Genomic DNA, 12,949 nt, shown 5'->3' on the forward strand with positions numbered 1-12,949 from the left:
ATCAAGCTGCTATAAACATATAGGTACAGGCTTGGGGTGAACATAAGTTTTTATTTCTCTAGGATAAACGCCCAGGAGTACAGTTTCTGGGTGGTGTGGTATTTGTATTTTTTTTGACTGAAAAATTGTTTTTCAGAGTTGCTGTACTACTTTACATACCCACAACCAATGGGACATTGAATATTTAGTTTCTCTGCATCCTCACCAGTAGTTAGTGTTGTCACTAATTATTTTAGCTATTTGTAGCGGTATCTCATTGCGGTTTCTATGTGCATTTCTCAAATGGCTAATGAAGGTGATCATCAATTCATGTGTTTATTTGCCATCTTTGTAGCTACTTTAGTGAAATGTGTATTCATGTATTTTTGAGCAGGACTGACATATATATATATATATATATGGTGCAGTGATGGAAAGGATGGAGGAGTATAAGGAGTGTATAAGGATGAAGGAGTATAAGAGTGTTAACATCAAGACTCCCAAGGAAATGAATCAATAATTAGTAATTCCTATATCTCTGCTTCTTAAGTGGGTGATCAACAAGGGACAGACCATTTGGCTGACTACAAACCATGAAGGACATTTTTCAGTTGTAAAATTCTGCTCATAACATCAGGGTACATCAATTAAAATAAGAACTTTGCCAGATGTATTTCCTTAGAGGAATCTGGTTTGGAAGTTATATTGCTGCTATCAACGATTCTATGCAGCATTTTCCCTTGACAAAACATAATACTTTCTGAAATACACATCCTACTCTAACGACATTTATGGTGTCAGAAAAATCTCCTATGCTCTTATATAAATCAAAGGATTTAAAAGATAGAAAATACTAATATGTCAACCACAGTCTTCAGTATGAAATCACATTGACCATTACAAGTTCATTAGAAATGACTTTTTGTTGTTGTTATAGAAGAATCTCTCCTATAGGCTCAGGATTTTTGCAGTCAATAAAACATTTCTTTTTAAAGTAATAAATAGTTAATTTCTAGTTCCACATTTCATTGTATATGTTTTCATCTTATTTTTTATTGATTGTGTTTCATAGGTCTATGATTTGCAGAAATGTTGTTTTTGTTTTTAATAATAATCAGTTTTGAAGATTCTACCAAATTGATTGGAAGTTGGGAAATGACCTTAACCGGATTACTTATAGCTGCACATTACTAAAGAACTTATTATATGGATGCCTTTATTAAATTGACTATTGTCAGACACAGTATCTAGAATGACTTGATCCTGTACATTTTTCTTGCATCATTATAAATTAAGACAAATTAATAGGCTAACTATTTGTATTAAAAAAAACTGTGACGTCATTAACTGTCAAGTGATCAAACTTCAAAGTGTTGCCTGGAGCAGAGACATTATCTTGAGAGGAGCCTTCACTCAAAGAAAAGAATAACATCATTATGATGAGAAAGATGAAAGTGTTTTTATAGAGGTTGGATGCAATATTTAAGGGTTAATTTTATTTTTTTGTTTTTGTTAATTCGCATGTAGAATTCCTTTTAAAAAACTGGGAAATGAGGCCCGTGTTACTGAATATTGTAACTTTTGCACACTTTCAGGCATCCAAATACACTTGAAATGTCCTGATATTTTCATGTAAATTTTCAAAGTTAAAAATAATTATTTTAAGAATTTATAAAGGTTTTCTACTTTCCGAAAATTCACTAAGTGAAAAAAACTTATTTCCATTCCTATTAAGCATTTTTAGAATTAAATAAGTTTATAGATAACATAGGATAGATTCTCTTAAATTTAGAAGAGAGCACTGAGATTAAAATATAGAAGTAATAAATTGCCTCAGAGTAAGTGAAATAATCACATAAATCAGGTAAGATTCTTTTTTCAAATATGTCTATTCCAAATGTTCTCTTCTGGTCATAAAATAATTATAATAAAATCAAGCCATACTTATGAAAATATCCTAAAATTATTTTAATATATGGGAAATTTATCCTTATTGTTAAATTAAGTTACTGCATATATACTGAATTCTTTGTATTTCCAACATATAATTTTTCACCTCTTTTGAATGATCTAAGAGACCCGTTTAAAATTTCTAAATCTGCAGTGGGTTTTAAAAGAACTAATATTTTGGCCCAAGACCTTTGGCAATTACAGTGCAATACATCTGCAAACATAATGGATTCTGTTCTACGCTTAACTCCAAAAATGTGAACTTCAAAAAGTTCAGAGAAGATGTATTGCATTCTAGCATACGTATCTGTCATGCATAAGAACTAGTTAACTAATTTGCTTGCTTTGGGGTCATTTTTTTTCTTAGAAACTATATATAATTCTTTGAATTCAAACTCATAAAATCTGTTGATGAGATTCAGCTTCAGAGGACTATTTCCTGGCTCATAATATTTCAAAAAACACATTTCTGGAAACTTTACTATATTAAATATTATTAATACAGAGGTCTGGAGCAATCTTTATTGAGTTGTCATCAGAGTCTACAGAATATAAATCTAAACAAATGCGTTTAGTATAAAAAGAATTCTTTATTAAAACCACCTTTCTTTAAGGTTCTATTACCTCAGTATGTGACTGTGGTGTGTTTAAACCAGGGCTCTCCCTTATGTCACTGTAACCAGTCACTGCTTGCTTGCATTCCATCAAAACTGACACCAGTAAGAATTTAGAAGAACCACTTGGAAAGCTCCCTGTTCTCATATAAAGTACACTCGGGGAAACTGATCATCTTAGGTACAGTTTTATTAGAAAGGGTGGATTACAAATATTCCTGTGGTTCAGGCAATTAAGTTTCTCCAAATGTCTGTGATTGTTTTTAATTCCCATGGCTCTACTTTTTTTCAATCTGTTTTCCTTTTTTGTAAAAATCATTCTTTTTTCCTCCTTATCACATTCCAAAAGATGAAATCAGTCATCAACTAAATGTCTGTTCTTTAAGCAAAGGGATCTATTTAATAAAACAAACTCGAAGTTTATCCATATTAGTGGTTAATTTTCTTAGGCTACTTAACATGCTGACATTTGATCCTCATCTTGCAAAATGCACCCGTTTTTAAAATGTGTTTCCAAGGGAATGAAAAGGTTGAGCTTCGGAGACCCATAGATCGTTATATGTGATTTGCTACAGCTCACATTACTGCAAGGTGGAAACAATGTCAGTAGGAACAAAATCAACTTTTTATATAACTCATTGTACATAATAATCCATGAGCTAATAAAATCAGCATTAATATGCTGCCACTGTGCATAATAATTCTTAAATACAAGTTTCACATTTTAAATAGGGCAGGTATATAATATAACCAGTTATAATAAACTCTGACTTCACCGCTGCCTGTGAAATTCTTAAGCTAAGCTGGAATTAAATATGTATTTCCAACACTCTAACGGGCAGGGAAGGAATGCCCAGTGCTATTTTATTTCAAAACAAGGAAGGCACCATATGCTTTAACCAAATGAGGGCAAGAGAAAGTTCATCTACCATGCAGCAGCTGATATGCATGTTGTCGTTCAGTTGAGTAAGCATTTCTACATTGGAACTAGAGCATTCGCCAACTGTCTTTAAGAGAGGGTGATACTTGACTTAAATTGAGCTAATTGTTAGGAAAAGAATACACCTCAGTGTTTATGTTTGATCAGGCTTCCTCTATGTCTAGAGTGTATCAATTATTTTATTGTGAAATAGGACCATAAAACTAGACAAAGGCACTTTCACAGTTGAAATTCTTCCAAAGCTGTGGAATAAAAATCTACATGTGATGAAAGCCTCAATTTCAACATCCCTGAGACTGAACAACCATTCTTGTGGCTGAAAGTCCAAGATTGATAGATATCCCCAAACAGCCCTTTACTTCAGCACTTGCAATAAAATTAGGAACCCCCATTCAATTCTTGAGCACATGTTCTTAAAATACCCAGGACGTAATTTCACTATGGTCTTATTGGTTAATTTTAAGACAAGTTTACTGGTAAGGCACAAGAGTTGTCTGTGACTGCAGCTAGAGTGAATCTACCTTTGTATCCTGTGTCAGGCATCCACACGTTACAGGTGTCAGCTCAAAATTAAAAAGGAAAAAAAAAATGTCTTTTGTCTATAGCTTTCAGTCCATGTTCCCAAGCATTTTGAATGTACTATTGATCCTGTGAGATTGGAAAACCTTGTCCCAATGTACACTGAGCCTAGAAACTGCCACACCTTCCAACGTGGTGTTACATTTGGAAATTATGTGATTTCTTAAGCTCAATGACTATAAGTTTTACACGTACAAGTTAGCTTCAGAATATGCCAATTAATCATATGTTAAACCATCAATGCATTTCATTAAATTTCTAAGAAAATGTCACCTCTTGATTTGCTAAGAAGAAAATCTTCAGCAATTCTGCTGAGCCCCATTTCCTCCTACTGTCAGTTTTACTAATTATCTTGTGTCTCACATTATTTTCCCCAACCAAATTAAAGTCATATTAATGTCAATACAAGACAAAATCTGGACACGTTACACCCCCACTGTCCTTTGGAACAATTTCCATTGTTAAGTTTTTGGATATGTATAATTTTGAATTTCTTTATATTTTCATTCTTTAAACGATAACCTATTCTATTGGTGTGGGTAGGTCAGATTTTTTTCCTTTCTTTCCCCTATAATAGGTTCTAAAATTATTTATTGTTGAATTTTTTTAAGATTCTGAGTGAAAAGCATCACACCACCAGTTATACAGAAAATAATTTATTTGACACCAGAAGGGATCATATATTGTGAATTTGCAAAACAACAAAATGAAAGCTCCCAGTAAGTTTTGATCATATATAGTCTAAACATGTATTTTTATATACAGTATTCGAATGTACCACTATATTAATGTATTATATGTATTATGAACCACAAAAAATGAGATATTTAAAGAAAGAGAAAAACTTGAATTTAACAATATTTTTAGCATAGAATTATTTTATTTTCAGATTTTCTAGGATAGCATTATGTATGACTGTTTTTAATTTAAGAAAGCAATTCTGTGCTTTTTTTCTCCTTTGTTTTGTTACAAGTTTTATAAGAAAAGTTTCAAACATACTAAAGCATTTGAATAATAATATATTACCTAGATATTCACCACCTAAATCCAACAGTCATTAACATTTTTATTATTTATATTTTTTCATTATTAGTTTGTGTGAGTGTGTATAAGCACAACCATATGAAAATAAGCTAAAATTATTGGGACACCTCAACTTTAAACGACTCAACTTGCCTGTCTTATAACTAAAGACATTCTCTCCCATAATCAAAATGTCACTAGCACAGCAAATGAATGTAACAGTAGTTTCCCAATCTTACCTAATATTCAATTCATATTAAAATTTCCTAAATAATCCCCCAAAGTTGTTTTTGAAAGTATATATTGATCCAGCAACAAGATCTTTAATACATATCACTAAATAATGTTATGTATGAGAAGTCTCTAAATAAGACATATTTTCTGTTGGGGAAATAATTAAATAATATGTAATCAAATGTAAAGCATTAGAAATAAAGTTTCCTTTCTTTGGTTCTGATCAGAGTGCCCTGATTTTATTTTCAGACATAATTATATGTAGTCTTTTTTTTTACCACTTTTAGTGTTTGGAAACTTTACTTCCACTTAGATCATTCTATCTTCTCTACTTTTAAAACCATTGACTTTACTTTCCAATGCTATTAAAATTTTTGTTTCAGTCATGAAGATTGGTTTATAAAACACATGAAGATATGGTATTATATGTACTCTCAATTCTCTTTCCATGGGTTTTTCTTCCTTTTTGATGCACTGAGTGTTTTGTTCGTGCGTTTTTTTTTTTGTTTGGTTGGTTTTTTTTGCCTTTCTGTTTGAAGATCTTCCTTAAGCTGTATTTAAGGGTATGGTTACTAGCAAGAAATGTTTTTAATTTTCCTTCGTTTGAAAACATCTTTATTTCCCTATCATCCCTGAAGGAAAGTTTTCCTTACATTTTTTCTTCAACACTTTAAAAATGGTGTGCCACCTCCTGCTGCCTTCCATGGTTTCAGGTAAAAAATCTGCTGTCATTTGAGTTTCCCATGGATAATGTGCCATTTCTCTTTGTCCACTTCTAAGATTTTTTCCTTTATCTTTAGTTTTCAGAAGTTTAATTATGATGTGTCTTAGATTAGAATTTTTTTAGTTTTATCTTTTTTGTGATTCATTCAGTTTCTTTGTTCTGTAGATTTTTATCTTTCACATTTGGTAAGTTTTCAGCCATTATTACTTTAAATACTCTCAGTCCCACTTTCTTTTGCCTCTCCTGAAATTCTATTGATAATAATGTTGAATCTTTCATTACTGTCCTATGAATTCCTGAAGCTCTGTTCTTTTTTATTTTCTCTACTTTATTTTCTCTACTTTTTCTCTGCTGTTCAGATTGGGCAAATTCTATTGGTCTGTCTTCAAGTTCACTGATCTTATATCCTATCATCTCCACTCAACTTTTAAGCCTGTGCAGCAAGCTTTATTCTTAAATTTATTTCTAACTTATTTTTCAGTTTTATACTTATGATTTGGTTATTTTATATCACTTCTATTTCTTTGGTAACATTTTCTATTTTTTGTTTGTTTCAATAGAGTTTATAATTGCTATTTGAAGCATTTTTAGGATGGCTTCTTTAAAACCCTTGATGGATTTCAGTTTCCTCTAAGGCACTCCATTTTAATGGATTAAGCATTTAAACTATTTCCTCTGAAAACAAACTGAAAACAACAAATAGAAGTCATACTATAGCCCAGTTTTTGCTATAAATATCTTTTGGTAAGTTATTGGAGGAAAGGTTTTTTATTACTTACATATACATCCACTTTAGTCTCTTACAGTAATAGATATATACTGCATATTTGTTGGATAGTTAAATTTATGAATCTAAATTTATGTATGTAATTCACAGTTTGAAATCAATTATAGCATGATATGACCTCAGAATTCTTTTTTTTAATTAATTAATTTATTTATTTAGGCTGCACAGTGCAGTTTTTGGGATCTTAGTTCCCTGACCAGGGACTGAACTTGGGCTATCACAGTGAAAGCACTGAGTCCTAACCACTGGAGAGCCAAGAAATTCCAAATCTCAGAATTTTGAAACAACTTCTATTACATGCATTCTCTCATTATTTTATCACAAATTCCAATTTTAACCAATCAGAAGTCAATAATTATTTCCCCTTTGAAATCTGAGAAAACATGGATTTTTAAAATTTTAGAATAAAATGCACATCTCATCCTTTCGTTTTTGCCAAAATATTGGCTTTATTGCTTTTAACTTATTTTAAATGAGTTCACTTTTTTGCTCTCTTATTAAACAAGTTTTATTAACACCAAGAGCAGAAATGTCTATATATGCATCTTTTGAAATGGTATCATGATACAAAGTTAAATGCAAATTTGGCCACATACACAAACTTCAAGAACTATTTAGATAAATATTGATAAATTATATAAATATATATGTATGTAATTGCATATAGAATATTTCTAAATATATTTAATATTAATATTTGTAGATGTTTTTGAGGGATGTTAGTTAACTCTCTGGTAGAAAAGTTTTGCTTTTGTTTTTTTATAACAGAGGATTAGTTTTACGTTTTAGACTGACCACAGAATTGTAATCTCTCCATCACAACTGACACATAGCCAGCCGCCAGAAAAGATTCTTAATGAAGAAAAGTTAGGTATGAGAGTCCATTACACCAGAAGCAGCCAAGATTGCAAATCTTTTTACATCCAAACACCCCAAATATTTGTTAAATATCTACTTGGCTTAAACCATTATGAGAGATACAAAGAAGACCTTGCATTTTCCAAAATATAGCTTTAAGGGGGGTAAATAGAGGTTGGCAGAGTATCTGCAATTTGGTAGGCTACTTCTATCACATCCTGCCAAAAAATTTAGAATTTATTTTGTTATTCAAAAAAAGCCTGCTCTACAGCTACCACTATTCTCCACCGTGATTGTTTCTCTGCATGCTCTAGTCTTCATCTCTAAGATCTCTGTAATTAAATAAAGTGGTTAGAAACTTAAGCAACAACAGTAATAACCACAACCACAGCTACCACCATCACCACAACAATATACACAGGCACTGCACACACACATGTCCACGTGCACGCACAAGCTTCCAAGGCTTTCCATTAGCTGCTAGTCATTAAATATTTCTTTTAAAAATTCTAATGCATTCCAAAGGACTTGCTTACTTTGAGGACAGAGGAATAGATTAAGAAGAAATATGGGAGATTATGTGATGTTTGAACACACAGAATCACCAAGGCCATGTGAGGTACTCGGAACCAAAGATAATGGTTAGTAAAAGACAGAGCCTCCAAGTTCAAAGAGCCCAGGGAACCCAGGAGGTGTGTATACTTGGTTGGAGTAGAGTTTGTGGCATTACAAGGAGTACTATAATTGTGGGCTTCATCTGGCAGCTCCACTCTTTTAAGAAGGAGAGAACATGGGCTTCCCTGGTGGCGCAGTGGTTGAGAGTCTGCCTGCCAATGCAGGGGACACGGGTTCATGCCCCGGTCTGGAGATCCCACAAGCCGCGGAGCGGCTGGGCCCGTGAGCCATGGCCACTGAGCCTGCGCGTCCGGAGAGGCCACAACAGTGAGAGGCCCACGTACCGCAAAAAAAAAAAAAGAAGGGGAGAACAGGTGAGCTGTTTCCCCACTGTTTGAGCAGACACACCTCTGTGTGCACAGTGGCCCCTAACAATAGGAGCAGGACTTCAGATCTAAATGATAAACCTGCAAATCAATTTCCAAAAATCAATATATAAATAAAATGAGGACTACCATTATTTCTTTTCTTTTTTTTTTTTTTTTTTTTTTGCGGAACGCGGGCCTCTCACCACTGCAGCCTCTCTCGTTGCGGAGCACAGGCTCCGACGCGCAGGCTCAGCAGCCATGTCTCACGGGCGCAGCTGCTCCGCGGCATGTGGGATCCTCCCGGACAGGGGCACAAACCCGTGTCCCGTGCATCGGCAGGCGGACTCTCAACCACTGCGCCACCAGGGAAGCCCCTATTTCTTTTTTTTCAGTTGTTTAAAAAACAGGCATTTACTTCTGACAGTGTTGGAAACTGGAAGTCCAAGATCAAGGTGTTGGCAGGTTTGGTTTCTCCTGAGGCCTCTCTCCTTGGCTGGCAGATAGCCACCTTCTCTCGGTATCCTAACATAGCCTTTTCTCTGTATGGGCATGTCATGGTGTCTTTCTCTTCTCATAAGGGACCCACCCTTACAGTCTCACTTAACCTTAAACTACCTCTTTAAAGGCCCTGTCTCCAAGTATAGTCACCTTGGAGATTAGGGTTTCAGTATATTCAATTTTGGGAGTGACATAATTCAGTCCATAAAACATGACTTTAAAAGTTCACAAGATATTTTACCTTACAGATATCCTATATTTTAGTAATTCTCCTGGCTTGACAATTAGATTTTTGACAGATTCTGCTACTATTCATAGTACTGTTATCTGCATTTTATACATACAGAAGCTACATCTGTATTTTTATCTACATCTTTGATAATTTCTTTAGTATATGTGCACATATACTACCATTCTTTCTTTTTTTTCCATTTTTTTCTTTCCCATTATTTCTTATAAACTTTCATTCTCAAAGTTTTCCTTGTCAGAAGAAGAAATAAAATACTTTGAATATCCAAAAACACTTTATTCTTACCTGTGGACACAGACACACTCATGCACACACACGGCCCTACATGTATATGAAACATGGAAGTTGTATCTATACATATAGTCCTAAGATATATTAAATGTGTTAGAAATAATATTTTATTGTTTTAAAAATTACCCTTGCCTTGCTTTGTATCTGTCAATTTTCTAATTAGTGATGATATAAACACCATGTGACTATTTCCCAGGTAAACAGTTTACAGATAAAATGAACTGTAAACATACGTATTTGATATTCGTTGCTTGACACATTCCAGCTGTTTGGTTTCTTAATCTTGGGTCTGTAGAAGGCATTATTTTCATGTTAGTGTTTTGTGTCCCACGTTGCCTTTCTTGAGGCCAAATCTACAGTCATGTCTCAAAGATTCTTAAAGTTTTCATTTTTGTTTTTGTTTGTTTTTCTGTGAAGCAAATCAGTATGTCTGTTATCCTAAAGGCATATATTTTAAAAAAATTTTATTTTATTGAAGTATAGTCGATCTACAATGTTGTGTTAGTTTCTGGTGTATGGCAAAGTGATTCAGCTGTACATACATACATATAAGAGTTTGCATTTGCTAACCCCAAGCTCCTAATCCATCCCTTCCCCAGTGGACGGTCTCTTTTCCTGAAGGTGCACAGAGTGGCTATGTCAATCCTGAATTCTCTCCTGCTGCAGCCAAAACAACTACTTGCAGACGTAATCTACTCGTCTTCAGCATTTATGTTCTTATCTGAAAATGTGGAGTAGAAAACAGGAATGTGAGAAAGGAAGTTGAAGTTAGTTTTATCCCCACTCGTGAGAAAAGAAAAATGGGGTACATTTGAATGCATTTACCATGGCAGAAATATGCACTTGTTATGTTAGAAAAAGGTTCACTTTTGCATGTAATTGAATTCTGGTAATAGAACTGCTTCCACCAAAGACTCTTTGCCATCATTATTCAAGATAGAACTTGGAATCTAATGACCCATTAGACTGGTCCCCAAATTCAAGGATATTAGCATGGTCTAGTCTGCCTAAAATTAGACAAACATTTCAAAAATACTGTTGATTTACTCCCGTTCACAGCAGAAGTACAGAAACAGGATGCCTGCTGAGAAGAGGAAAGACTAAAGGAAATTCCATTTTCTATTTGTGTTTCTTTAATAGATGGTTGATTCCATTTCTAAATTTTGCATCAGAAAATAAACATTGAAAAAATCCTAATTCAAACGGCAATGTTTGGGCCTGCTATGATGTGTTTTATTGTCCTGACTATTCCCAGATGTCATTAATTTCAATTTGCTTAGAGTGCAATTCTTTATTTCTATATCCTATAATACAAAAACTTCTGATAGTTGGACTATTAGAATACAGATATTTATCTCTTTAGATATATACTGTTCCCCTCACAGGGGCAAAAACAGCTGCCTTTTATCCACCGAGCTGAAGCTACTAGATAGCCTACTTTGTATAATGTAGCATATAGATGAGATGGAGCACAGAATACCCTTAAAATCTTTTAGCTGAATTGATTATGTATATATATGTATATATCTACATCTATAGATATATATTCATAGCTATATGTATGAATGATCTATAGTGTCATCTTAAAAAGAGTAAAGATCTAAAGAACTAAAATCCATCTTCTATTATTTTAAACTTACTTTCGAAAATGTTCTATAAATAAAATATTATACAAGATGGAATTTAACAGGTTGGCTTTGGCCTGTCCACAGAATAGTACTCTGTGTCTTATGCCATTTCATGTCACCGGATCTAGCATCTGGCTTTAGAAGGGATACAGGAGACCCTCTTTCTTGAGTTGGGAAACTCTAACCCAGGTGTGACAAGCTCTTTCTATAAAAGAGCCAGAGAGTAAATATTTATGGCATTGCAGGCCATGTGGTCTCTGTCACAGCTACTCAGCTCTGCTTTCAGTAAGAAACCAGCCATAGACAATACGCAAATGAATCAACTTGGCTGTGTTCCAGTAAAACTTTATATACAAAGATGGGTGGGGCCTGGATTTGGTCCAAGGGTCATAGTTGTTGATCCCTGACCTAATCGTGAGATGAACCCACTCTACTCTTTAGCCCACTTAACATGCAGAGGACCCTGGGGCCAAGAACTTGTAAAGAAGAAAATACACACACATGCAAACATAACATACTGCCATACTATCAACACAAAATTTGTGTGAGATAAAAATACATATTACACATATTTATATGAATTTTCCACTAGTTTACAAAAAAAAAAAACACTGTATTTTTGTACCTGTAGCCTTTAAAAGCAACAGTACAAAATCACTCCCCAAGTTAATACATATTAGCTATGGCACAGTAGCTAAAATAATAGTGAGCTCAAAACATAAAAATACTGACAATAATTCTGTAATAAGTGAGTTTTAATAATTCAGCATGCTAATTTTGGTTTACATTTTTCTTATAAACTCAATATCTAAGATGTGACCTCTCCCTATATAACTCTAATGTCAACAGTAATATCCCATCCTTTGAAATTCAAATGAAATTTGCTCTAATCCCTTCCACATGCTATAGGACTGATCCCTGCCATTCCAACTTCTTTTCCTGGGATTCACGTGGAAAAGGGAGTTCAAAGCTGGAAGAGTTTCCCTATTCCCTGGTGGCTCTCTATACAGTCTTCTGCTTCCAAGGCCATTGTCTGGTCATTCCACTTGCTCTTCCCATTTCAATGACACCATGACACTTCAGAGACAGAGCACAGACCCTTATCTTAAATGCACCAAAGGCTACATTAACTTCATACCAGAATTTTCTAAAATTTTGTGCTGAGAGATTTTATAATCTCCAGGTGAATCACTTCATTCTCTTTCCAGATGCCTTAATTCCCCATTTCTGGGTCTTCTCAGCATGATCTCTCTCTGGAAATTCAATCCCCTTAGTTTTATTATGTAAAACAAATTAACTCTTCCACTTTTCATTAATGTATTCTGCTAACTGATGGAGGTTTAGTCAGTCTGTCCTTTATTAGTCAAGAGAAAAGCAAGATGAACAAGAAGAAGAAGGAAGGGCTTCCCTGGTGGCGCAGTGGTTGAGAGTCCGCCTGCCTATGCAGGGGACACGGATTCGTGACCCGGTCCGGGAGGATCCCACGTGCCGCGGAGCAGCTGGCCCCGTGAGCCATGGCCGCTGAGTCTGCGCGTCCGGAGCCTGTGCTCCTCAACGGGAGAGGCCGCAACAGTGAGAGGCCCGCGTACCGCAAAAAAAAAGAAGGAAGAG

This window comes from Pseudorca crassidens, chromosome 18 (genome assembly GCF_039906515.1).
Source record: "Pseudorca crassidens isolate mPseCra1 chromosome 18, mPseCra1.hap1, whole genome shotgun sequence".
Classification (NCBI taxonomy): domain Eukaryota; kingdom Metazoa; phylum Chordata; class Mammalia; order Artiodactyla; family Delphinidae; genus Pseudorca; species Pseudorca crassidens.